The sequence below is a fragment of the Eucyclogobius newberryi genome, unplaced genomic scaffold, assembly GCF_026437365.1.
Source record: "Eucyclogobius newberryi isolate DKJ021-1_F unplaced genomic scaffold, fEucNew1.0.hap1 SCAF_2, whole genome shotgun sequence".
Classification (NCBI taxonomy): domain Eukaryota; kingdom Metazoa; phylum Chordata; class Actinopteri; order Gobiiformes; family Gobiidae; genus Eucyclogobius; species Eucyclogobius newberryi.
Window position 1 is genome coordinate 14057969 of NW_027315834.1, and position 23198 is coordinate 14081166.

The following is a 23198-nucleotide window of genomic DNA, read 5'->3' on the forward strand; positions in this document are numbered from 1 at the left end:
GATTTTAACCGAAGAAAGATAATTATGTTGGGCCCAAGTGCGATTTGAGAGTTCACAATAATAAAGACTTTGGAGAAAAGTTGGTAATTGCTGTCTCAGATTTTTTTTTTTTTTTCATCTTTATCTTGTGTCCATATCTCTATCAGCTGGTGGCGTTCTCTGGGGGGAAAAGCACATCCCATTTTCAGTGTATTTAGAGCAACAGTCAAACCCAATAAAGATCACTCGCCCGCATGTCAACAAAAGACCTAGTTTTGGTGCTCGTCCAGTGGATCTGATGCAGCAATGGAACGTGCAAAAGAAATGTAACTAACTGCAATCTTACTGTATAGTTCAATATAAAAAATAATGTAATATAACACATAAACGTGATTTTTTATTTTTTATTTTTGCAGCGGCTTGTCAAAAACGTGGAATTGCTTGGAGAAATGACCGTTAGTAACACTGTTGGGAAAGATGTCGTGATGATAAGTGGATACTATGGCTTATTTTAGTTGTCGACAAGTCAAACAATTATCTATATTGTACAATGAGACTTTTTAAACACATTTTAAACAAGTAAACAAAAACATAAATACAAGTATCCTCTATTGTGTCCAAAAGGAATGATTGTTATTGATGATGATCTTTTTTAACATTTAGATTCAATGCAGCTGTCTTGGCTATAAAAGCTCTTGTTGTATGTGTTTTAGAGCCTGTATAATTCAGATAACGATTATGATGATCAAGTATGGTTGAATAATTTGAATTATTCGATTAATTGTTGCAGCTCTAATGTATAGAAATAGAGGATACTTGTATTTATGTTTGGTTGCTGTCTACTTGTGTTTTGTTCTATTTATGTTCTGTTCTATTGGTTTGCTTAAAAATTTGATAAATAAACATCATCTGGTTGATTATTCATTCACTCCTCAGTCACACTTTAGGGTTGGCAAAAAAATTTGATACCCTGACACTAATAAATACTAAAACTAGTATCAAAACCCATTTAAAGAAATATAAATACAGAAAACATTTTAATTGAAAATACATACAATGACAAAATTGGTCCTTTCCCAAATAGTTTTAGGAAAGGTCTTGATTTAAATATTTTTATATCGTATTTTCTGGAATATAAGTCGCACGGGAGTATAAGTCGCATCAGCCAAAAAATGCATAATAGAGAAGAATAAAACATATATAAGTTGCACTGGAGTATGAAATGCGGTGTGAAAATAACAAATAATATCACATATAGGAGAAAAAGGTGCGACTTATAGTCCGGAATATACGGTATACATATCACGATAACCATAGATATCAAATTTTTCAGGGTATTTTTTGCAACAATATATTCAACAATGTTTATGGCATTTCTGCTACTGCATTGTGTTCCATTGTGTGCATCCACCTGAAGTTATTCTCGAATCAGACGGGTACATAACACAGTCTTTACCACCAGATAATTGGATGCACTTACACCGTTGTGGTACTTTGGAGAGAGTAGTGCCTTACAATCTGCACCGACAATCATTGACACGCGGCATTCAGGCAGAAGTACGGCGGGTAAAAGGTCTTACACAAGGAAACAACACCTTTACTCGAGTTTGGAGACACATTTGCTCCAACTCAAAATAATCCCTTAACCGCTAGACATTGGCTTTGTGAATGTATTGTAAATTATTATACATATTTTCAAAAATGTAGGTCTTGTTTTTGCTCGTATAAAGAAAAGAAAAAAAAATTGCTGTAGCGGCCCCTCCCCTCTGCACCTCGGACCACAGAGGAGGAAATTTAATTAACCTCCCAAACAGTCGAAAGTTTCATTCTCAATCCAGCGCAATTGGATCAGGGAGGCTATTACCTCTTTCTGGGCATAAGTAGAAGATTGTTCCTGAATACTGATTCTGTGGCAATAAACAGTTGTCAATATTTGCTAATTTAGCTTTAAACAACTCTGCTTAACTTTTGAGAATGTGTGCCCACCCACGGAGAAAACGCCTGCTGCACTGCGACTGAGTAACGTTTTATACTATTTTACAGCAGGGTATTTATAAGTAGAAATGATTCAGTTTGAGTAGATGACAGTTTTTGACTCAAATATATGCCAAATAAGTAGAACGAGGGGAAAAAATATCAAATTCATGAAGTAAAATAATGAATAAATACACTTAAAATAGTAGTGTTGTAGCCACAAGATGGAATAAATCCAAATCGTGCCACAATAGTAATAGTAAAGTTTTCTTACTACAATGGCATAACGGTAATCTTAGACACACAGCGTTCATTTTGTCTTAGTTTCATATTCACCCGTTATTTTTAAGTTGTTTTTAAAGACAATAAGCGAGGAGATGTAATAAGCCTATTGACGTGGTTCAGCAAAGTCACCTTACTTATTGTCTTTAAAAATAACTTGTGGGTGTAGATATCTGACCGAGGGGATGGATCCAACAACATTCTGGGCTGTTGTTGCTCCACGTTGGTATTGAGAGGGACACGGGGAGGGCATCTGGCTTAAAAACAATTGAATAAAGACACTACGAGATGCAATGTGCGGTGAAATAAATCATTTGTTGCTTTGTCAATTAGTGCAGCCTTTTTAATTGTATTTATTATAGACAATATATGATAGATACCACTTTATAATAGCTTCACCTTAATTTGCCTTAACAAAGCATGAACAAAGATTTAATTCATAGTGAACGTATAGTTTATTAACCATGATTCAAGTTTAGTAACTACTTAACTAAGGTTAGAAATTAAGGTTAGAGTAATAATTACGTGAATAATTCTTTATAAACTATTTGTTCATTATGAAATAAGTCTGTTCATGCTTTATTAAGCCAAATTTAGGTGTAGTTATTGTAACGTTTACCAACGTTACCAAATATTTAAATGTTGTATTATGTCCAAAATGACAATATTGTTGTATTGTCCACTTCTAAATACAAGTACAGTATCTATTTAAGATTATATACTGACAAAAATTAATATATTGATATTTTTTGGGGTACTATGATAAACGTATTCATATTACATCAGTCCAAGAGAATATTATGTGTTAAAACTGTGTCTATAAATGTATTAGTTGAGGTTTAATTATAAGACAAAACAAAATATCTGTGTAATTAATCACAAAATGCAGAAATATCATCTTATTTGAAACCTTTTTTAATTTTAAAATTTGAATCGGCTCTTGTAGTGTCTTTTAAACAATATACTCAACATTCAAACTTTGATTTTCACACTATTATCTACATTTATATACACCGGCAACTAAAAGCAGCATCTCAACCTATTGCGCTAATACACAGAGTTTAGGCAATGCACTGAAACGTTTACATGCCCTGTACATATTCTTCTCCAGCGCTGTCCCACCTCCACCTCCCATCTTGTTTCCACACCAGCTTCTTCTAATTTGTATTCTTTATGTACCCCGAGCAGTGAGCGCCACAGCCCCCCCCCAGCCCGCTCCGATCGCACCAGCATTCGGACATCTGTCGGAGGATGTTTACCCAGTCCGTAAGTATGTAAGGAGAAATATTATGCTAGTTTTACCTTACCTTTCTTCTGTCTGAAGCGTAAACAGTGCAGCTGGAAGGTGGGGATGGAAGCGCGGAGGCGAGGGGCGAGAGAGAGGAAGGGGGGGTCCCAAAACAGGTTACAGGTTCTTTTTGAAAACACAAACGCTTGAGGGATACAACTGGAGGAATGAAAGCAAAAGCTGAGAGATTTGGAGAAGTCTGAAGGATGTGAGAAGAAAGTATATCTACAATGGTTAATAAAAACAGTGAATCAGTTATGGTTTTAGGGTAAGTGTGTTTCTGGTCGGGATAAACACTATTCTAGAGAAGGCTGTGCATGACATATTAATAAAAACTGTTATACATATGGTACAGGTAACTCTTGGCAGGCATTTGTGTGCTCAACATAACCCAGTACTAACAGGACCAAACCAAGACTAAATCAGGACTGTGAGTGTGAATGATATAAAAAGTATCTTGGACATCTTCTAAATTAAAGCTGTGGTCGACTTAAGAGATTCTTGAACAACTAAAAACACACCCTGTGCCTGACTAATCCGACGGAAATGCGTGCAAGACGTGGCATCGGTTAAAGTTTTCCGAAGCAAAAAGTACTGTGTGCGCAGAGTACACAGCTTCTTTTATTTTTTAAAGTGAAAAGGCAAATTGAACTCCCCAAACTCCAGCGACCTCACTCCATTCTTCCCCCTTTCTGTCAATATAAATCTCCATCAGTCTAATAAAAGTAGCCGGCTAATAAAAAATGTGATGGATTAAGACGCTGCTGACGAGTAATTGAGTAAATGACCAAAGAACTACAGCCCTAGTGTAGTGTAAAACTACAAAATCCCACCCCAAATCCCCTTTTTATCCACAATATAAACAATATACTGTAGATAAAATATAAAAAAAATATTCCAATGCAAAGTACAAATCTATAAACTGAAATTAAACACAACAGACTAATTCAAATGGAAGCAATGAACAAAGAAGCCGGTATTTAAATCAAATGTAGACAATTTTCCTTAAAGACAGGGCCGGTCCTAGTTCTGAGGGGGCCCTATGCGAGATGCTTCAAGGAGGCCCTCAGTAATAGACTATTTTTGTCACTAAAATAAAATTAAACATCATAAAACATTCAAAAAAATGTTGTGTTTACAAATAAATGTGAAATAATAATCAAGCACGGGGGCCCCCTAGTGTTTGGGTTTTTCAATACTCTAAAAGGAATGACGGAATTTGAAGATGCCATTCATACATGATGTGTTTTTAACAGCATACATAGACAAAAGAACATACTGGCATTTCTCGATTCATTCCAGTCATGTCTTTAAAAAAGTAAAAAATAAACCACTTCAAACTGCAGAACTGGACAACTTACCATTCTTTACTTTTGACTGTGTTCACTTCTTAAATGTCACCGCTGTCCGTCTTGGCCCTAACCACAGATGTACCTTAAAAACAGACCCCACTAATGCACTCAACCTTTTTATTTCCCTGCGGTAAAAGAAGATTACGTCACAAATCTTACTAGAATAAAACAACTTGGAACCATGCAAATTTTTTTATGAAGTTGTATATCAAAATGGCATTTCCATATTGGAGAGCCGTTGGAGTCCTGACAAAAGCTAACACAGAAGTTGGGTTTTTCTGGCTATCTTGCTGTCTCTCATGCATGCCTCTTTCCGTCTGGTACCGTTTCCAAAACTAAAAGCAAACCATGTGTGGAAGCCATGCCCGGCAGGAGCCTGGTCAGTGCAAGGGACAGAACAGAGCTGGGGATTTAGGCACTAGAATTAGGAAAATCTGAATTGAACAACAATGTTCATCTTTGGCCAAATGAATAATATCATTTATATTACATTTACCATAGTTTAGATCAGTTGAGTTGAACCAGGGATATTCTTGTTCAGGCGTAAACTACACAAATAAATCTGCTAAAATAGGCCAATAGTGCGTCTGCCGGCATCGCCATGTTTGTTTAGGTTTGTCTATGAGACTTCCGCCCAAACTACAATGCTCCGCTGTGATTGGTCAGCCACTCAGCGGCCGGGCTCAAACCGAACAGCGCGAGCCCATCCAGATGGATACTCAAGAGTTTGTCAAACAAATATTGTGAGAATTCATCTGGCGTGAGCCAGGTCAGTTTTCAGCAGTGGGAATGAACAAGGCCAAAAATAAATAAATGAAGCCCTAAGCCAGGATTCTTCAAGGGCCGGTACTAAATAAACTATTTTATTTATTCCAGTGGGAGGGAGTTGGGTGGCAGCACAAGTTTGGAGAAAATTGTCTTAATACTCGTGTTTGCCATTTACCAGGTGAATTTGCAACATATTTTCAGATTAAAACACAGGGAAAAATTGGCAGACTATGAAAAATAAGTAAACATATTTTCCACTGGGCCCAGATGGCCCGCGGCCTGGTTTCGGACCCAGCTCAGTGGTTGGGGACCCCTGTTTAGGCAATATGAATGCTATGCTAATAGAGCCATGTGTTTGTTGCGAACATAATGTGACTACAGATATTTGAATACTTTTGACTGCTTTAAACTACAACTGCTAAAAAAGTTCATTCAGTGTCAATTTCTGTTATAAGCTATTGGTGAATGTTTCTACAAATCAGAACATAATTGATAGAGATTGATTTTTTTTTTCTTTTAACACAGTGAATAAGACACAGATTCAAGATTCAACACAAACACTGAACATAGAACAAACATTTAACACAGTCCTGATCATGTGTCAAACTGTGTCAAATCTGTCATCTTTATAATTGATTCCTAATGTCATTTCCTCCATTTTTCAAATCATGATCAGTCAGTCCAGTCCTTGATTGGTGGTTGAGTTTGTGTCCTTCATTTCTTTGTGATGGCTTTTTCCCACCTGCTGTCAGAAGTACGCTCCGGAGGTATCCATTCGCAGTGTCCATGGCAGGAGTTTTGAGGCCCAGATTCTGAAGTCCAGTGATTCGTAGTTTTCCCATCGATCACAGTTCAATACATCTGACAGTCCAAAACACACGTGAGCCCCTTGTGAGACTTTTTAAACGACAGTATACAAGATTACCTTTGTAGCGGCTAACGACATCGGTGTAATTCACATTCTGTACGAGCCAATTTAAAGCATGCAGCATCTGTCATCTCATTCAAACCTCTCCTTTCTCTTATTTCCTGTCGTCCTTCCAAAAACCTTTCTCTCCCTCCCTCTCTGGCACTCATTCCGTCTGTCTCTCTCTTTTCACAATTGACACCCCCCCTTTTCCTCCCCTCTCCTCCCACTTTACCCTCCCAACCGTTCCACCACCAACTAGGCATGAAAACGACGGCCTGTTAAGGAGTGACTGGACTTAGCTCAGTCTGACACGCAGCGCTTTGATCACCCTGAGCCCGGCTAAACACCCCTCTAAACCCCCACCCAACACAGACACCCACCCCCCCGACCCACCGCTCACTCCCCCAGTCTCGGAGAGAGAGAGAGAATTAGCAAAGCAGAGTGAAGAAGTTTGAATTATTCTCCAAGCACTTTTTTTTTTTAAATTTAACCTTTTATAATGAAATGTATCTTAACTTTTTCTCGATTTTTTGTTTTGTTTTGTTCTTGTTTTGATCTCGTTGGACCTCGAAAAGTACATCAGCAACAGGTGCATAGCAACAAAAGACCTCAAAGGAACAGCACACAAAGTCAAAAACTGATTTGGAAAAAGGAGTGGGATTTTTTTAAAGGAGCACAGCGAGCTTTCAGAAATGTGTTTTAGTTTAGCTGTCTAAAAACAAAAACCTTCTCTCTCTGTTTAGTCGTTAGCAGGATTTAAACAGAAGTAAAAGTACCCTATAAAATACAGTATACTTTTTTAACTGTCAATAAATTGGACGGCACAGTAGTAAAATAAATACGTATTTGTCAAAAAACACAAAATAATATCTATAGTAGAGTGATATGACAAATTACTATATTTATATTGACCACCATTTTGATTCAATTTTATTTTTGCTCATTAAAAACAAGTAAAAATGGCTTTCGATATTAATTTTCTGAATTTTGCAAAGCCCTATTTCACAGAATCAATAAAATACATGAGAAAAACTTAAATCCCGTAAATTAAAATATGGTCCAAGAATCACTAATTGTTGCACTGATTTTTTTTTTAATTTTTTTTGTCGCTTATAGACTCACAGTGGGAAAAGCAACCAACACTTTTATGAAAACTTTAACTGCAAAACATATGCAACATATTACAAAGACAGAAATGCATCTACAACATTTATTTCAAGTAAACGCAGCCAAGTACTGCAAACACACAATCAGACAAAGCAAATCAAACAAAATCACAACTCCCTTAAACATTTCCTAAGCTGTGTTTTATGTAAATCCTCCTTCATTAGCATACACATAAGACGCCCCAAATTCCCAAGATAACGCATCGCATTTGGAGATCTTTAACTGCTTATAAACGCGCCATCATTAGTTAAACAAATGCCCCCAGTCATGTCGCGACAACACAACACAAAAGAGCATTTACAGCAGAAGATATATGGGGCCTGGACCACCACAAGTGACAACAGTAAAAAAAAAACACTTATCTGATCTCTAACCAGCAGCAAAAGGAACAAAAACAGCCCGTCTTTTCTTTTGAGGAGCGCGGAGAAAAAAAGGGATTTCCGCTGGCTGCTAATCAATCAGCCCGCGATAATGGCTCCCATGCCGACTCGTCCACTGCAGAGGTCAAGGCATCTCGTGACCCAGCGCCCGGAGCTCAGGGCCCAGAGGCAGGCTCCCAATAGCCCCCCAGGACGCACTCCCCCGCAGGCTAATTGTCCGAGCAGTGTCAGCCTTTTCAATGCCCCGCTCTCACTCGGTGTCCCACCCCGTCGAAAACCCTCTCTTCATGAGGAGCAGGAATACTAGATGTAGTAGAAGTGTTGATTTTGCACTAAACTGAATACTCAATACCACAATCATTAGAATCTGTTGTCTAAAATGCAGTTGTCACACACAGAGGCGGTAAATGTATTGAAATGTAGTCATTATCAAACGCATTTTGAATATCTAGTGTATATTTGTGGTAAAACATGCTATATAAAGCTGATTCAAAATAAAGCTATGTTGTAAACTTTCAAATAAAGGTATATGGTGATATTTCTGCACTTTTGTGAGTCATTTGACAGATATTTCACATTCGTCTGACAGTAAAAGTAAAACATTTTTTTTAACATATTTCTGTTTGATTGACATAATGTCTGAATATAATGATCAGGATACTCTACTCAATATCGCCCACGCCTAATCACACAAATGTTGTTACTTTTTAAAGACAAAATACGGAGATGTGATTATTTTTTGTACTAGTAGTAGTAGTAGTAGTTTCCTAATTGTCTGAACAGTGTCAAACTTTTCAATACTTCTATAAATCTCGCTCTCTCAGCAGAGATTTCTCATAGGAAAATGCAGTAATAGTTGCCACAGAAGTAGTAATAGTAGCAGAAGTATGTGTACAGCTATAGTCATTAAACAGAAATGTTGTTGCCCTGCCGATCGATTAGTTAACTAAAGGGAGTGTCTTAAAAGTTGCTACATTCATCTATTTTCCACTATCTATACATGATCTGACCGAATATCTGAGCCAAACTGCACTCACTAGACCACAACTGCAAACAAGTATTATACACAAAAGTACAAGGAAAGAGCGCGTTTATATGTGACACGGATATCTCAAACTAACTGGTTTTGAAACACCACACAATCGACTGCAGGCAAAGGAATACTGTAGTTGAAGTAGTTGTACTCTTTGGGTGACGTATACAAGATGTCGCTCTCTTTTCCTCTCCATGCTCTCTCCATCCTCCCTTTCCGTTTAGTAGAAGTAAAACAGAGAAACAATAGCATTAGCGGACGCCCGTGCACTAATTGTCCGAAAACCTCTTTGCCTTTCTATATCTCTGTCTCTTGTTTATTTAAGTCCAGTTTTAGGCATGAATAAAACAAGCAGCAACAGATTTAAACTTGTGTGTGTGAGAAGCAGTGCGGACTTACTCTTTCAACCAATGCAACCGCTTTTTCTCTACCTTCTCCATCTCTATCCCAACCATTCTTTTCTCCAAGTCCACTTTTTTGACAATTCTTTAACAATTCATCAACTTCATAACACCAAACATTGATAAAGTTGAATAAATTGAACCGAATTCACGTTTCGCTCATTGATTACGTGAGAGAAAATCCAATTTTTACTCCACTGTTGGTAGAACTTTGCAACAGAACACGATAGAAGCGATAGTGGACTTAGCTAATTATCCAAGCCAGCTCCCGTCTTTTCAACGCACTCCTCCTCCCTCCTTCCCTCTCTCTCTCTGTTTCATCCCCCTTGCTAAACTCTCCCCTTCATTCCTAACTCTTGTCCCGTGCCCTCCCCAAGCATCCAGCGCTCGCCCTCCTCAAAAAAGAAGAAGAAAAAAATCAATCCCTGCTTCTTTAACCAGGAATGTGCCACTTGTGGAATGTAAGTCAATGGAGCAACTAACTATTTTTGGAACCCTTACCTCTGGCCATCTCATATATTTAAAAAAAAGGACTTAATTCGGGGGGAAAGCATGCACATTTGGGTTTGTTGGCTTTCAAAGTACAAAAAGTGGATTAGTTGTAAATTAGATGAGGATAAAGTGAGAATTTCTGTACTACGCTTTTAATTTGCTTTAATAAAGCATGAACAAAGACTTCAATCACACTGAACACGTCGCTTATTAAGAGCCAGGTTTAGTAACTACATAATAATACCCTAACCCCTTGATTATGTAGTTACTAAGCCTGAATCATGCGTACAAACAATTTGTTTATTATGAATTAAGTCTTGGTTCATGCTTTATTAAGGCTAATTAGGAGGTGTTACCAGACTTTCTCAATAAAATTAAAATCTAGGTATATGACACTGGCTAATGTTTCCAAATGCGTCTGAGTGAGGACAAAAAAGAAGAAAAAAATCCAACATCTGCCAAGCATCATATTTTAAAAGCGTGTCCATGTAAAAGTTAATCTCCCAACACAAAAGTTCAAACTCAAGAGAGAGAAAACGACGTGAAATCTTGCCTTGGAGACGCGTTTGACACTATTCGAGTTTGAAAAGTTGGAAACAAGCTTTGGAAACAAGCAGAAAGAGCTCGGAGCAGACCGGGACACTTGTTCCAAACGCGCTGAGAACACACAAGACCTGCGCGTAGGCTGAAACTCGTCTCCAAGAAGTGTCCCCTTTCCCTTGTGCGCATCACTCAGATCACCGGAGCGCGCGGACGCGTCTGTCCCGCTCTGTCCCGCTCTGTCCCCGCCATCAGCATATCAATGACCGGCCATTAATCACTGCGTAACCGGCGTGCGTCCCCGTGCGCCACCAAAACGACACCGCACAGACCAAAACAGCCGGGCACATGCCAACAGCAGTCGACAGAACCGGGGGCCACTCAGCGGTCCCCCAAGCGCGCACCGGGACACTTTTTTTTCTTTTTCAACTCAAGCGCACGCGTCTAATTAGCGGCAGCGCGCGGACGATTCCACGGAGCGCGCCGCGGATGGAGCGCGTCTCCGGAGACTGCCCCACATCTCCAACTCCTGTCCGGCCACTCATTCCTTTTTCACCCAACTCAGCCCGCTTCGCATCACAGTCCACAGATCCGGCTCAAAGCGAGGAAAAAAATAAAATAAAAGAGAGAAAAAGAAAAAGAATAATTGGGAGTACTCACGGTGCGCTTTTTCTCCGGGCGAAATTCCGCGTTTATTCCGACGTGTCACTCCACTGAAAGATAGTAGTATGATATCCCGGCGTGCGTCTCGCTGTCAGCAGTCCGATAGAGGGAAGTTGCCGCGCTCGAGCGTGCGTGTGTGTGCGTCAGCGCGCGAGGAGCGGAAAAGCCAGCGTGCGTCAGTCTCCGCGCGTCTCGCAGACAGTGCCGTGAGTGAGCGAGCCCAGGCTGTTTTAACCAGGCTGCTCTCCCCATGTGACCAGCCCAGACACAGGCTCCAATGCATTACTGACACAGTCTCTCTCTCTCCCGCTATCTCCTGCCCAGAGAGAGAGATGCACCACGTCCATGGCGCGCCCCCTAGCCACGGCCCGGGGAAGTGACACACACACACACACGCACACAAACACATGCACAGACACATGCACTTACACACACACACACACACACACACAAACACATGCACACGCACACACACACGCGCGCACACACACACGCACTTACACAAACACACACACACACACTTACACACACAAGCACGCACACACACACACACACGCACTTACACAAACACACACACACACACACACATGCACACACACACATACACACATATAAACACACGCATTTACACACACACACACACACACGCACACAAACACATGCACAGACACATGCACTTACACACACACACACACACACACAAACACATGCACACGCACACACACACGCGCGCACACACACACGCACTTACACAAACACACACACACACACTTACACACACAAGCACGCACACACACACACACACGCACTTACACAAACACACACACACATGCACACACACACATACACACATATAAACACACGCATTTACACACACACACACACACGCACTTACACAAACACACACACACACACATGCACACACACACATACACACATATAAACACACGCATTTACACACACACACACACACACACACACGCACTTACACAAACACACACATACACACACACACACACACTTACACACACAAGCACACACACACACACACACATGCACACACACACATACACACATATAAACACACGCACTTACACACACGCACACGCACACACATACACGCACACATATATATACACACACACACACGCATACACACCACACACAGGCACGCACACACACGCACTTACACACGCACACACACGCACACACACACATACACACGCACACACAAGTGCCAATTATCTCCAAACACGCAGCGCTGAGCAGGTGCAGCCTCTCCAAACAGAGCACGCAATGGGTTGTTTATGACACAAACATGAAAATGGATGGACAAAAATGTATTCTCATATGCACATTAAGAAAGAAAATGAATGTTCTGTAGGCTGTTTTCTAACGTTGGCGGGCTGTGGAATCTTTTCAAACTAAAATGTCTCCATTACTCACAATCAGTAAAAGTGTAATAATAACAGTTCTTACATCCACATCCATAATAATAACAGATCTTACACCTGAATATAGATTAATCGTTATTAACAGGATAATAATTGTTAACATTAAAACAGCAAAAAACTCTTTGTTAAGTAGCACACTATGCTATAAAATGATAATTTGAATAAAGAAAAAAATAAATAGGAGCAAATAATAAGAGTTCTGAGAGGGTTCTGTGTGAAGCTAAATGTTGTGCCTGTGATATTGTAATTCACTGAAGAATTGAGAAATGCTCCTGTTGACCTAAGATCAAATCACTACATTCAATGCTTTTACAATTCTTTTCTCTAAATCTGCATGAATTACTTTTAGTATTTACTCAAGAAGTAGATTTTTAAACAAACCTTTACATAAGTACAATAAAAAGTTGCACATAAAACATTCTACTTGAGTTTCTGTATCTTAGAAAAGCAACACAATGTAATACTTCTTTACCACTAGTGGCATATGCATACATTATTTATGCATAAATAAGCATCAAATTGCAATACAATTTAAAATGTGTGCTTTCTAATTAGAATTCAGTTCACAGTGCACATTTGAAACATATCCCGAGCATTGGGGACCACTGGACTTACAGGGTTAGCTGATTTTTTCCCCCTTAAATAGAAAGGATATTTTGTTGTTTGCACCGGACATTCTATTAAATTCAGGCTCTGCCATTTAAATTTGCTGATTTGCCGTAAAATTGCAGATTTGTCCTGGTTTACAACCATAACTGTAATGACAGGTCATATCCACATGGCATTAGTCAAAGAACTCAATCTCTGCAGCAAAATTATTCAAAAAAGTTCAACATTTATGAATTTTCTGCTGAGATATTTCTTACTGTGAATGGTCCATGAGTTATAAACTCCTGCTCTGCATCTGTTATTATTACATTTTTACAGAATGCTGTGAACCTAACAGCAGTGGTGTCCACAAACCACTGCTTTAGATTAACTAGTGTGTTGAAAGTCAGAACTGTCTGCAGCCTGAGTACAAACCCCAGACTCAATTAGAATCTGTCAGCAGAGTTTTGCATGTTCAGGTCCGGCTTGTGGCAGGACTTCACACCTGGAAGCGCTGACCTTTTCAGCAATGGAACCCTTTTAAAGTTGACCTTCTGTTGAAGACTGATACAAGCTTAGCCTTCATCACAACATCAACTACTCAACGAAACAAGATGAAACCCATGCAATGGCGCCGCTGCAGTCGGTCGGGCTTTATGTGCATTTGCAACGTAAACGCCCCATAGAGTTGAATTTGTAGAGCACATTTCATACACAGGGCAATTCAAAGTGCTTCACACAGCAGGAAAAATGCATTAAAATCACAAATAAATAAAATAATAATAATAATAAAATAGCTGTACAGTTTAGATTTAAAATGCATGTTTTAAAAGTGCAATATGTAACTTTCCTGTGCAGAGAATGCCAGCAGTCTCCTGATGCTTTGCCCAACAGTGTTGCATTAAACATTTTGAAATACCTAGAAAAACTTATTATTTTTTCTTTTTCAAAAAGTAACACAAAACATTCGATGAAAGTAAACTACGGCACATCTTGTCCAGCGCATCATTTTCATTTTGTCCAGAGTCTGACAATTACATTTTCAAATATGGTCCAAATGTCATTAATCTCAATTATAATTCTGGTTCAGTCCCAGATTGTTCAGTTTGTGTCGTTCAGTTTGTAACTCCCTCTTGGAGTTAGATGAGTAAATTGCCAAACTGTGGAACATCACAGGCCAGACAATAGACAAGCACGTGGCAGAGTCACACAGAGCCACCAGGTGTTGAACAATTACTATGGCATTCAATAAGTTGAACTATTACCAGCATTTAAATAAATCTGTGTTTTTTTCTGGGTGCGTTCATACATCAAAATTGGGACTAAAGTAGGACTAAACTTAACCTGGAATAGATCAGAACTAAACAAAGACCAAACCAAGTCCACATAGCAACTAAAATGGACTGAACAGGACCATATAATGACAAATGTGAACATACTGTTTCTCAAAAATACACTGAGCGCATGCTGGAAGAATGTATTTATATTATAAATACATTCTTCCAGCATGCGCTGGTGTCTCTGTTAACAGAGCTGACTTAACTTAGATTGGTGGCATCACGTGCCAAGGAGGCACAGTGACAGAGAGGCTCTCGCCTCACAACAAGAAGGTTGCAGGTTCTCTCTGTGTGGAGTTTGCATGTTCCTCCCTGTGTCTGGGTGGGTTTCTCTGGTTTCCCCATAAACTCAAAACATGCACAATATGTAAAAAACCCTCCTGCTTCAGTCCTGACCAAGTGCAGCACAAGATCTGGAGATGTGTCCTTTACTTAACCTTAAGGCAGATACTGTATGTTTAAAGCCATCATTCTAGGCCCAAAAAGTTACATTGTCCACCTTTAACATTTGAGAAGAGACTGCAGTATCAACTATTACAAGAATCAAATGCATTTCAGAAAATATTTCTTCAAGGATTGGCAGTTTTGTTGTTTTTTTTTTGTTGGCTGTTTGCAGAGGTACTTTTGTTATAAACAAGTCTTTACTATTTGCCATTCCAACTGCAATTGTGATTTGGTAAATCTATTGCCACCCTAACGCCTCGTAATCGCAAACATTTAATTCCAGGTGGCAGCTCCGAGTGAAGGATGACAGATGAGTGTGCTAACTGCTTGGATCGCCAAGGCTACGCCGCTCTCCTGTTGGGTCATTAGTCTTTATAGAAAATGCACCTGGTTGGGCATTCCGAGCGCGTGCGTGCGGACGGATAGCTGATTGTATTCCGAAACATTCATCACTTTCACCACGTTCAGGAATCAGGAAGTAAAGTGGCGCCATATTGCAGAGGGAGTTGGTGGTCCGACCTGAGAAAAATGGCCGCCAAAGAGGTCATTTGTTATAACGACGGAGCAAGCAGGAAGGCGCGGGTTAGTGATGACAAATCAAGAGCCTTGAGAATGCGTGTAAAAGAGAGAAAATAGGATTCCTACTCCAAAGAGTTCTGAAAGTCATTTGAAGAAGAAAATGGATGGTTCAAGGTTACATTCTTTTGTATGTAGAAGCATCTTCAGTTAATAAATCATAACCTTTATACCGACTTGTGTAAATTAGGACTTTTGTCATTGCGTTTGACCCATTACATTCATGACATTCACTTAATATCCCATGGGTTTCAGAATGAGGAGAAAATAGGTTGCAGATAGTTGTAATTTATAAAACAGAATATCAGATCTTCTAAATGGTCCTCAAAATTCTGCATATTCATTGGTTTCAGCTTCCTGCTCATAAGTGATATTTGAGGACTTTTTTCCAGTTCAAAGGACATAATATTTTGGCAACGGTGCTAGATTTTCATCACTCTGAAACCCATGGATGACAGGAAGCTGAAACTCATCATGAACCGAGGGCAGGAAATGGGAATTTGGAAAGAAACGTACACATTGAAAATCCACCAAATATTGACCCTTATCATTTAAGTTGGGGGTTTGAGTTTCATTTCTGTGACAATGAAGCCACTTTTGAAGCTACAAATAATTTCACTCTAGTTGTTTTGTGCTGACACAGAGACTTTGACTTGAATGCCTCTTACAGTTCATGCAGATAATTCCAACAAAGCTATTAACCAGCAAGTTTTGACAAACAACTTGTCAGCAACACTGGAAGACTTCATTCATTCATTCATTCATTCATAATGTGCTGCTCGTCTTTTTGAAAACGTTCCACACTAAGGGAGTAAACATACAAATATCAATGGAGAGAAGCATGGTAATAATGATATTGTATCTTACTTAGATAAGATAACCTGTATTTGTCCCACATGGGGAAATTCCAATGTTGCAACACAGATTAGGCACAGAGACGGATTAGGCAATAAATAATATAATAACAGTAATAATAACATAAAATAATGTATTAAAAAAACTGATTAAATAAACTCTTATTAAAACAAAACGTTATAAAAAACTCCTATAAAGAAACTCTTATAAAAAAAACTCTTATACTCTTAATAAAAATAACGCTCCAGCTGTTATATGGACAGAAAATATTGCACCAGGATGATTTACATTATGTCACAGTATTGCACATGATTATGACTGTATTGCACATGAGTATGACTGTATTGCACATGAGTATGACCGTACTGACAGTATTTATAACACACTTTACATTTGTGTGCACATGTCATCGGGAAGTGAAACATTAAAAGCATTATAAAGAGACAAGACAACGGCAACATAAAAATCAAGGAGGTGCAGGAGAGGCGAGCTGCTCATTAAAGTATTTTATTGCAGTATGTAGCATGTAATTGAATAAATGAAAGACAAGTTTAATGCCATACTGTGCAACATTTCCGACACGGCCATGTTTAGTTATTGCTGATGACATATTATTTATGAACTGCATTGGTGGGTAATGAATGTGGTCTATAATAAAGACGTCGTAGCAAATTAAAGGTAACATTGCACGCATTGGTCTTTGCCCCGTTGCCATGACGACCGTAATGAAATCTTGATTGGAAACATTTGCGTTAAGCGTTTTGTTTGTGCGGAACAAAACTAATTTCAAAAAGCGAGTTCAAAGCAGGTGTGATGCTAAACGCTCTTTATTGAACACAGCATTATAAGTAAACAAGTAAAAGTAAATGATCATTCTCGGAAATCAGGTCATTTATTTATTTTACCCATCCCAGAATCCCACCGAGGCCACTTACTATACAGTATATGGGATTGTCGAGATGTAACTTTTCTTTTTGAGGTGTTATGTATTAATGCATTGCCCAAAATATTCCACTATTTGGCATTGGTCTGATATTTGGTATGATATTTTTTTATGGTTAACACATACATTCTTATTATACTCAGCTTGTCTGTATAGAGATATATGGTTACTTAGTAGAAAAAGCTTCAGTTGTAGTCATCTAGACTCAGTTAGAAAAAATTGACGTTTCGACTCTCATCCAAGAGTCATTGTCAATAAAAGAATTTAGATCGAGAACTCCGATATTAATACTGTTCTGTGGTAAGACCCACCCATTGGGCGGAGCCTTCCTGAAGTAGCAAGAGTTGTTGTTTCAACAGAAACTCCCCCCTTGTATCTACCGAGCTAGCCTATTCAGAATTTTAATGGGCTATTAGAATCCTCTTTGTCTTTGTGAGACCCTGGCTCAACCACCCTGAGTACCTGATTAGCATCTAAATGTCCTTGTCCTGGTCCTCTACCTTTCCAGGGGTTCAGTATCCCATTATAGATACCAGGAAGATTGAATCTTAGCCCTCCATTTCTGTTTAAAGAAGGGACCTCAGAGTGCCGTGCATCTCCATCTTGAAGCCTCTAATCACTCGTTTGAAGACGGTGAGGTGAACGTTTTAAGCAGGGAGAAAAGATGGTTTGAAAGAGGAGTCAAGGAAGCTATTTTTGTTAAAAAAGAAAGACCTTCTTTAAACAGAAATGGAGGGCTAAGATTCAATCTTCCTGGTATCTATAATGGTATACTGAACCCCTGGAAAGGGTTAGATGAATGTAACCCTGAATGTGACTTTTATTGTATTTTTACCTCTCGTTTTTTCAGCTCATGCTCAGCGAGCAAAATGGATGCAGGAAGAGAGAGAACAACGAAGAAGAACATTGCACTTCCGCTTAGTGGCGGGAATATGAATTACACTTAAAATCGTCTTTTCAAGTGTTGACATTAGATTAGAAGTTAGGGGCTTATTAAGGCAAAATTAACAGGGTTACACTTTCATGAGGACGAGCCTCACGCGGCTGCAGGTGAGCGGTTGGTGCGTTTTATGATTGACACGTGGCAGGACTAATCGGCAGTCCACGCCACGAGGAAATAAGACTCAGATTTAGGCCCAAAAAATTGTCCATTCAACCTTTAATATAAAGATGCACTATGTAACGTTTCTGGTGGGGGATGTGCCTGCTTGTCTCCAACGGTTATAGTATCACTTGGCCTGTTTTTTAATAAATAAATATTGGTGCTTCCTGTTGTGTGAAGCACATTGAATTGCCTTGTGTATGAAATGTGCTCTACAAATACACTTGCCTTGTCCATATTGGTCAAAAATATCTTGAAAAACAGTCATTCTGACAGTGAATGGCGTTGCCTCTCCACAGATCTGACCTATGACTTGGCCAGGTGGTGTCTCTTCACTGTCTTAATGAAGATGAACACGTTTAATGTCATATTGTGGAACATTCCATGTGTGACATTCGAGGGATAACCTTAGCTTTCAGAATAAATAAACAAGCATCAGTGAGCAAGGACACAGGTTTGAATTTTGACAATGTTCAATTTCAAGCACAATTTAGTTTATTTAAAGTAGTTTGATTCCTTTACAGAGTTCATATCAAAATAAATTATATTTTTGGACACAAACAGCCCGGATCACACCCATGTAGCGGGGAGCAGTGAGTTGTGTTGCACACCCGGTCGACTCTGGCATCATTACCTCTGATAAATCAAGTATTTTAAACACAGTCTATAAACATAATGGATGCTACTTCCAGTCACAGGGACTATAAAATACTTGGAAAGACCCATAGCTTCAGAGGACCACCGGACACACACACACACACACACACACACACACTCTCACACACACACACACACACACACTCTCACACACACACACACACACACAAACAAACAAACGACGCACCCAGCTGCGAGATGTTGCGCCCCCCGAATGCAAAGCCGCAACAAAAAATAATGTCCGATCAGGGCCAAGCTATATATTCAAATCTGAGTGGATTATTGTAATATTCATATCTGTTAGATAGAGTACGAGCACCAAACACATGCCGAGCGACCAGCACCTGGACGTACAGATGGCCAGAGAAATAACAGCAACAAAGAGCGTCCTTTTATAGAGTGGAGTCTGGCGCCCCTGCAGGCAGGTGGAGCGGACAGATGCGCAAATCCACAGCAAAAATCCTTCACCAGAAAAGAATACATTATGCAGTGCACCTTTAAGGCACACATTATTTGTAATCTACATTTGACCCACCCTAATGCTGCTGGTGACACCTTTCGGGAGCAGTGCAACGCCCAGTAAACCTTCTCCAGAATCTGAGGTACATGTCTGGGACTAACTAAACAGAACTTTAACATATCGTGCATGTTTTAGGTTGATGGGGGAAATAAAATGGGGGATAGTGATATGATTGAACAATCTACACAAGCAATGTCCAACAAGTGTCACTCAAATTAGGTTGGAGTTCTAATTTTTCAGCTTTAACAGACGTCTCCAGGCTCTTCAGCAGGAGAAACACAGGAGAGAGGTGCATTGTGTCAAAATAAGATGCCTATGCCCTTTCAAATTACATGATCGTGACGTAAACAACATGCGTCGCCTCCCAGATCTCGGGGACAGTTTCATGATGGTCAAGGACGAGTTTATTTTCAAATTGGAGAACTAAAACATGCGTAATGACGTCAAACATCAATTTGACAGCGAAAAGTGCATATGACAGGTCGGACAACTCGTTAAACTAAAATGCTGTTTGTTAAATGCTTTATGTTAAGATAAATTCAATAATTAATTCATTTTCTACTGCTTTTTCCCATTAGGGATCGCAGGTGATTGGAGCCTATCCCAGTGACTTTGGGCCTTAGGAGTTAAAAAGTATAAAAATGTTATCACAGAAAAGCAAATTTTTTCGGTTTATAATTTCACTTCCTGCTTGTAATTGATGACATCACACTAGGAAATTACCCAGCAAACACTGGGCAAAAACTCATCTAATGTCACAATTTTTTTAAAATTTGACAAATAAAAATATATGAGAGTGACTTTATTGTATTTAATTATTGTTTAGGGATTAAAAAAAAAAGTAGTTTCTTTGTGTAATTTATGCATAAACTTTGACTGATTGAGTGTCCCTGGTGTGATGTCACTTCCTGTCATTTTGTAATGATTTTTCAACGTTTTCTCCACAAATGCCTTCTCGATTGGTGTAAAACTATAATTCATATGTACAACAGGCATAAATACACCAAATAAAGTCAAAATTTGAAAATTGTAAAACCCTGTCATATGCACTTTAAGGACATGGAGTGAAACAGGTGAACCTTTGAAAGTTAAGCAGATAATTAGTGCAAGCATATACAAATAGACTTTATTTTATTTTTTCTAGGTGTAGTTTAATTTCTAATGCTTCAAAATCTGGACAACATAGCACAACCCTTTCCAGCTATCTTTCCCCTGAGAAGTGTTGGCTTTGCATTTGCACATTATTTGACCCTTCTCACCCTGAGCCACTCCCCTCAGGCACCAGAACCTCCCGCCACAAGAACAGATTCTTTCCCTCTGCCGTTGGACTCACGAACACTTCAAACAAATAGTAAGCCTATTTTTATCTTATAGTATATGTAAATTGTTTTTAATTTAATGCATGCCTTATTTGATATATCTTGCTTGAACAATTGTTCATTGTTGCACTGAATCACCAAAGCAAGTTCCTATGTTTTTGAATTTTGTTCCCTGATAAACCTTTTCTGATTCTGATTATTTATTAATGGGGATTCTCTGGTTGTGTTTGACTGAGCTCAAATGAAACCCATTCTTATTCCTGGGGTGAACAGTGACATTTGTCCAGGGACTCTCCCGGAGCTCATTGAATGCATGGAATCATGTTGATGCAACAGGTTTGCAAGTTGCTTTATATTGTGTTTCTCACGCTGTTGTGGGCTCTTTACAAAAACAATGGCCAAGTCGAAAATTCCGTTTGTATGGTTTTATTTTGTCCCAAATAATGGAAAAAGTAAAAAGTGCTGTCCAGGTGTTGCCCACTCTGCATCCACACACCAACTCTCTCTGGCAGCTAAAATGGCCCAGATTTTATACCCTTATGCCCCTCATAACCCAACCAAAATACAATTAGAAAAAAAAAATCCCCAAAGTGATACATACAAAAATAATATTTCCCAGATTATTAAAAACATTACTCAACCATTGAATGGACACCCATACTGAGAGTAAATAACAAAAAATGTGAAAATAAATACTTCTGATCACATGACCATTAATACCGCGCGCAACTGTATGATATAAAGTGCCCCATACCTTTGCTTCTCTTTGGCCAATCAGCGGGAGCTACGGGCGCGTATGTGGAAGTGGACAGGAGTGAGGAGTGGCTCTCGGCGAGACCAATATTTCACAGGGTTAGAAAAACACATATTGTGCGTGGGCTCAGCGTAACAAAGACATGGGAACGTGCGCGCGGTGCCCTCACTCCGCCACACACGCAAAAAGAAACCAGAGAAAGTGGAATGTTTCCTAACAGCCCCGTCATTCCCCAATCAGCGCGCCAACCCAGCTCTCTCATGGCCTGAAAGTGCCGTGCCCAGAACGCTCCTTTTGTTTCTTCGGCCCTGCCTCTCTGCGGACCTGCCTCTCTGCGGACCTGCCTCTCTGCGGCCCTGCCTCTCTGCGGACCTGCATCTCTGCGGACCTGCATCTCTGCGGCCCTGCATCTCTGTGGACCTGCATCTCTGCGGACCTGCATCTCTGCGGACCTGCATCTCTGCGGCCCTGCATCTCTGTGGACCTGCATCTCTGCGGACCTGACTCTCTGCGGCCCTGCATCTCTGCGGACCTGCATCTCTGCGGACCTGACTCTCTGCGGACCTGACTCTCTGCGGCCCTGCATCTCTGCGGACCTGCATCTCTGCGGACCTGACTCTCTGCGGACCTGACTCTCTGCGGCCCTGCATCTCTGCGGACCTGCATCTCTGCGGACCTGACTCTCTGCGGACCTGACTCTCTGCGGCCCTGCATCTCTGCGGACCTGCATCTCTGCGGACCTGACTCTCTGCGGCCCTGCATCTCTGCGGACCTGCATCTCTGCGGACCTGCATCTCTGCGGACCTGACTCTCTGCGGCCCTGCACACCAACCCCGGCCAGACACACCACACACTCACCTGTTGCTGTCGCTCGCCTCCAGTTCAGTGGGCCAACCCGAGGCACTTGTCCAGAGGACCAGACCAATTAATTCAATTGGGAATTTTGTGATTTATGATTGTTTCCTATGTAATTCATGTCTTAACCGAATGGAGGGCTATTTGGATATTTTCTAAAGTTAAAGGTGTATTATGGATTTGTGTGTTTTGTTTATTTCTACTATTTTAGACCTTAAACCCTATTCGTTGCCATTTGGTTTACCCAGGGGACGTGTTAGGGGCTGTTTAAGGGGGAGCTCTGCTCATTGTAGGTGGAAGCAGGGTTCTGCGAGGATGGCACGGGTGCAAATCTGAGTTTGAATCTGGATCTGGATGCAATGATGAAGTTTCTACAGAAATGGAACATAAAAATAAAAAATAACAGGGTTTCTCATGAGTCAAGTGAACCTCCAAGAAGTGAGGCACAACTTGTGGGGACGTTGGCGGTGAAGGATCATGGGTTGTTTTGTGATTGACATGAGCTGGGATGCTTTATTCACAGTAGGGAATGTTAAGTCGATCAAAGTGACCTGGAGTGGCCTTG

At 40.0% G+C, this 23198-nt stretch overlaps 1 protein-coding gene across 2 annotated transcripts in view; it reads right to left on the reverse strand.

Annotated features, from left to right (window-relative positions):
- Positions 1–11500, reverse strand: part of cntfr (ciliary neurotrophic factor receptor) — a 359444-nt gene extending 347944 nt beyond the window's left edge. Inside the window, exon 1 of one of the 2 annotated variants that reach the window (XM_072453602.1) lies at positions 11227–11500. The gene's annotated coding sequence lies outside the window, so the exon portion shown is untranslated. Of the gene's footprint in view, positions 1–11222 lie in introns of both variants that reach the window. The other variant, XM_072453603.1, reaches the window with a different exon arrangement.
- Between the last annotated feature and the right edge of the window lie 11698 nt (positions 11501–23198).